Source organism: Asparagus officinalis, chromosome 7 (genome assembly GCF_001876935.1).
Source record: "Asparagus officinalis chromosome 7, Aspof.V1, whole genome shotgun sequence".
Lineage (NCBI taxonomy): Eukaryota > Viridiplantae > Streptophyta > Magnoliopsida > Asparagales > Asparagaceae > Asparagus > Asparagus officinalis.
In genome coordinates this window covers 60,139,501-60,145,026 of record NC_033800.1, presented here as the reverse complement: position 1 = coordinate 60,145,026, position 5,526 = coordinate 60,139,501, and the positions used below count along the sequence as shown (strand labels likewise).

General features: G+C 42.2%; 1 pseudogene; it reads right to left on the bottom strand.

Annotated features, from left to right (window-relative positions):
* LOC109848939 lies at nt 1,465-5,169 on the bottom strand (annotated as a pseudogene).

The following is a 5,526-nucleotide window of genomic DNA, read 5'->3' as shown; positions in this document are numbered from 1 at the left end:
TGCAGGGCCACAACTGACTACTGGAGATGGGTCACGTGTATTGAGATGGACCGGAGACGTTATTGTGCGTGCAGTGTGCTCATCTTTAATCGTTCGTGGAGACTTTTTGATGTTTGGAAACAAGTGTTCGGGTTTACCTTGCGAAGGTAATCTCCAGCTGGGTAATTATTTTGGGAACGGGACCCGGCGTCGGACGGCTGACGTGGGCTAAATAACCACGACTTTTCAATTTCCAAGGTGGACGAGTAAATAGAAGTTAGCAAGGGAAACATCGGAATAACAAAATGATGGAGCGTCTTCTTTTGTCCTTTCCTCAGATCACAAACGGTACATTTGAATGGGTTCTCTTCTCTCCTATGCCTTTTAGCATGAGCAAAATCATGTTCACCTTCTCATTATTGGCGTCTGTATTTATTTTATTGCCTTGCATTCTTTCCTCCACTTGATTCTTCTTTTCATCTTCCCTTTTCGCCGTTTATCTAATTGATTGATGATCTTGTTGGAAGTTGAAATGCATGGGGATGCATTTCTTGCTGTCTTGTTAATCACATCTCATACATTCAGATGTGGTTTTGGATTTGAGGGGAAGGGAGACGATGAGATCTAAAGAGGCGTAAGAAGTAAACAAGACGTACTAACAAAAAAATGCCCCTAACTTTCTGATTAAAACTAGTCAAATGACAACAGCCAGCTCATGAACCGCAAGGCCACTCCCGCCTAACTGTAAATTGAGGCCTCCTAGCATTACTCATCATGGATGTTTTCAGACTCCGTGTTGATGACCGTTGTAGTTTTTTCCTAGAAAACACAGGTTAGTTATACGAAAATCACATTTTATTTTCAGTTTATATATATATATAAACAGCCTTTAAAATATGTTTTTATTGCAATTTACCACCAAGTTAAAACTTCTAGTAAAAAAATAAATCAAAATTTCAAGGCACATGGGTTGTATTCTAAAAGACCTAAAAGCTATAAAAAAAGTCGGGTAGTATGAATGGAGCTATTGAAAGGGTAACTTGAGGATTTTAGTGAAGAATTTGGCTAGAATATGGTTGATTGCAACAAAAACTAATTTTGGAAATGGTTTATGTATAAATTAAAAATAAATTATTTTCGAGGTGGTTTCTAGGAAAAGAACCTTAACCGTTATTATATATGTTCACGTCCACACATGCATTATGCTAGGTTTACTGAAAAAGAAAGGTTATAATTCTCTTATTCCACATTTAGTATTACATCGATTTCTCCTTCACAGCGCCCCCCGGCGAATACATACGATTCAGGAAAATCTCTACACCAAACTTTATACAAGCTAGCATTCTCCCCTCACATTAGCTTAACTTTATGATCCAACTCCTAATACGTCACTTCTTTTTTCGTAGCTTCGCCCCCTTTTCCCTCGACTGCAGCGAGCTCTAAATCACCTTCGCCTGCCCCCTCAGTTCCAACGGTTAACTGCTTCTAAAACTTTGCGCAAACAACGTAGTACCCAAGAATTATCACTTGCATCCAACGGTCACCAGCCAGTAGTAAGAATCCAACCGCCCCCTGTTAATGTTGTCCTGCAACCAGTCTCCTCTGTTCTTGGTGTAAGCGTTCACCACGGTCACAAGTGCAGTCCCCATGTAGTTTCCGATCGACCCGGCGAGGTTGAACAGCGCCACTGCCGTGCTCCTCATGCTCTCCGGCGACTGATCGTACAGGAACTCCATGTGCCCGACTGACGTAAACGCGTCGGCAAATCCATGGATCGCGTACTGCGGTACCAATCGCGTACTGCTGGTACCATCCAGAATACGCTCAGCGGTCAGCCGTCGCCTCGTCTGTCCAACATGCCCGGTGCTCCGTCGCGACGGCCTTTCTCTTGCTGTTCGCCATTGCGGCCTGCCACGTTTGCGAACACCGGAATTGTCAGCCGATGCCCGATTCTCTGAGGTACATGATGCCCCGACGGCCGGCGGTGAAGCGGCGGCCGATCGGGGACGAAAGACTCTGTCGTAAGAATGCCCAGGCCCAGCATGAGGGTGAAGATTGGAGAATATGGACCATGGATGCGGCGGGGATTTTCGAAGCCGTTGGGGTGAGTGGCGGTCCATGGACCTTCGCCTGCATTATGGCGAAGTGTAGTTGTGGGAGGCGGCGGTGATGATAAAGATCCCGACGGACCAGATGGGATCAGTCGGATGATTGGATTATTGAGCTCCTCGACGCGGTGGACCGTGGAGAGGCGCCAGAGGTTGGGCTTTCCGGTGGGAGTTATGTCGCCGTCGGTGATAACCGCCGCCTGATCGAGGAGCCTGCATCAATGAAATCTAGCTAGATTAGTCTGGGGCATTTACCTTGACATATTCCGGGCTTCTGCTGCTTCTATAGAAAGGTACATGGTTATAATACGCGTCTTCTCACATCTTTCTCAGCCTAGCCTTTTGAATTTAGAAACCCGACCTTTGCGTTCTTTCGAAATTATTAAGGAGCCAGCAAAAGTTGCGATATTTGTAGTGTGTTACCGGCCCCTAGTCTGTTTCGCCTTCTAATATTTTTCCATACCTCCAACTTTAGTCTCTTTCTTCTAGCTCTACGTTCCCTTTATTTGTATTCTGTATCTATTTTATCTACTTTATAAAAAATTTCTTAGACATCTTGTCCCAGTTAAAAAAAATAAATAAATTTAAAAGATAAAATAAAAATAAAAAATCACCTAAAGTGTGGTTGTCAGTTTCAGGGTTTAACCGGGTTTACTTCGCTAGTATGTTTCCATGCCATTTGCTTATTATTAGTTTGGTATTATGCACATAGTTTACTACGTTGGAGTGTACTAGAGCTATGAATGAACAATCTAATAATTAAGGCAACTTGTTTGCTAGTATGTTCTGCTTTGATATCATGTTAAAAGGCCCCTTTTACTGTATCAGAACTTGGAAGTTATGGTGCCGGCTAGGAAATTATCATTCTGTACTCTTAACATAGAGAATTCAATCAAAGTTGGTTTTGCTCACACCTGAACTGTTCACTGTGAAGAAGCCTTCCTCCAGTGGAAATATCAGCATCCAGCTCCTTATCAACAAACAAAAGATTCGGATCTTCAGGCTTAGCAACCTTCCTCTTCTTCAACGCGGCAACTAAGACTTGTATCAACCGAGTCATCGGACTCCCTGCAGGCTTGATCTTTATATACAGCGGGTACCCGATGACAAACGCGACGACGGACATGAACATCGCCGCGCTAGGAATCCCAAAACCCCACCCCCATCCAACATTGTCTTGTATGTACACAACCACGGTGAGGGCTAAGAGGAGGGAGATGCTGAGGGTGAAGTAGTACAGGTTGAAGTAGTTCCATTTTCGTGAGCTGGTCTGGGTCTTGTGGAGCTCGAACTGGTCGGCGCCGAACGCGACGACACAGGGGCGGAGGAAGCCGGAGCCGATGCACGTGAGGATGAGGGAGGCGTAGAGAACGAGGAGTTGGAACGTGGACGCATGTTGGCAGGTTTCTGTCGGTGTGCATGGTGGTGGTCGGAGAGTGGGGAGGATTGCTGATATTGTGAGAGTGATCATTCCCTGTTGTTTTGAGAAAACACTAGATAGGTTAAGAGTCCTAATGTACTGTAATAGCAATGCAAGTGTCAGTTAATATAATTGCAGTTGTTCCAGCTTTTTTTTTTCATATGTAGTGAACTGCAATATCAGAAATTTTCAGACAAATTAAATATTGCAATTAGAGTTGCTACTTTGGTAGAATTTGACTATGATCTACATCCAACTTGCAATTGAAGGCATTTAGAGACTGCAATCGCAAATGTGTTTATTTATATTGCATCGAATCAGACGGTCACAATAATCCAAAATCCCCTAGCAGTAAATGAGGTTCGTCTCCAATTACAACTAATCTCCGACGGGAGCGGGATTTGGAGTTGCAAATTGTTAAAAAATCAAAACGAAATCAAGCAATTATATATGACGGCAGCTACAATTACATGTTACATCAGTTACAACAACTACAGTTGCATGCATGCAACTGATACTAATTCTACACTTACAGATGCAAGAAACCAAACAGACTCTAGGCTGTTTAATTAATTATACGTACCAGTTGATAGATGAGGGAGCCAACGGTAATTGTCCAAAACCGGCCAATGTATGAGTCAGCAAGTAAAGCACCAATTATGGTGGTGAGGCTTGAAGTGCCACTGAAATTGCTGAGAGTATTTGAGGCAGCGACCAGAGGCAAGTGAAGCTGACTGGTTAAGTATGAAACCAGGTTTGCGTTAAATCCAGCCGTTGCAAATTTGTCACAGATTTCATTTCCTGCAGGCAAAGAAAACACGTGCGTAGAAGTTACTCTCCTCCTAATTAAGAATTACAAGTTCTAAGACTTTGGTTCTTCATAACTGCATGCGATCTCTCTCCTGTCACCACAAATTTTGACAATTCTAAGTAACCGACTCGCTAACTTCTGCATCACTCACTATCCCTTACCGAAATGCAGGCAACAACCGATAAACATCATTTACTCCAACTTCTCTTTGTTATCTTTCTTACTCCGTATCTTATTTATTGTATTATTAATAACATTAAGACTATGATAGCCTTCTACCTGAAAATATTTTTTTAAAAAAAAAATCTTCAGAAAAGAGTAAGGTGAGGTTGAAGAATTTCAAAAAAAAAAAAAAAAAAGCATGAATATAATAGTGCCAGTACGAATACACAAAATTACTAGTGTGAATTGCAGGTAACCATCTTATCTGTATCGCTTCAGCAACGCTTAGCAATTCTGAACTATTTACTAGCGCTTAACAGTCTTGGATTCAAATTCTATGAAAGATTAAACTGCAGATGACGTGGCCACCTATCTCCTGTGAATCCAAGAGTGCTAGCTATGTGCTAGCTAAAACAGGTGAGGGGGTGATGCATGCTATTGAGTGAATAGATGAGGAGGTCATCGGCAATCAACATTATTAATATATAGCTCACCTAATATAAAGGGCATAGTCCTAAGACCTCCTTGCTTTGGTTTCTCCTTCTTTCTTTCATCCTCAGCCATTGCTTAGAGAGCAGGGATAACTCAAGAGATAGAGAGAACTCTGCTTCTCAAGAGAGAGAGAGAGAGAGAGAGAGAGAGAGAGAGAGAGAGAGCAATAATGCTAGTAGGAATGCAGCCAGTGGACTCTCGTCTGTTGCTTGTGAGTGACTCATACATGGTTATTTATAGACTCGTAAATCACGGGTTGATAATAAAAGATTTCTAAAAATGACATCGCCAAGGACCAAGACGTGACGCCGGAAAAATGCTGTCCATATCTCTGTCATTTACGGTAGGAAATCATGCAATATGTAAGGGTAAAACCACATAATGACCATGAACTTTCGGGGTTTCTAGAAAACTATCGTGAACTTTTTTATTAATAAAAGCGAACCTATCAAGAATTTTTTTATTAAATTATAATGCCTGACGACAGTTAGGGCGTGTTTGGATCCATTTTTTTAAAGGGTGAAAACCCGTCATTTTCTAACAAAATGGCAGTC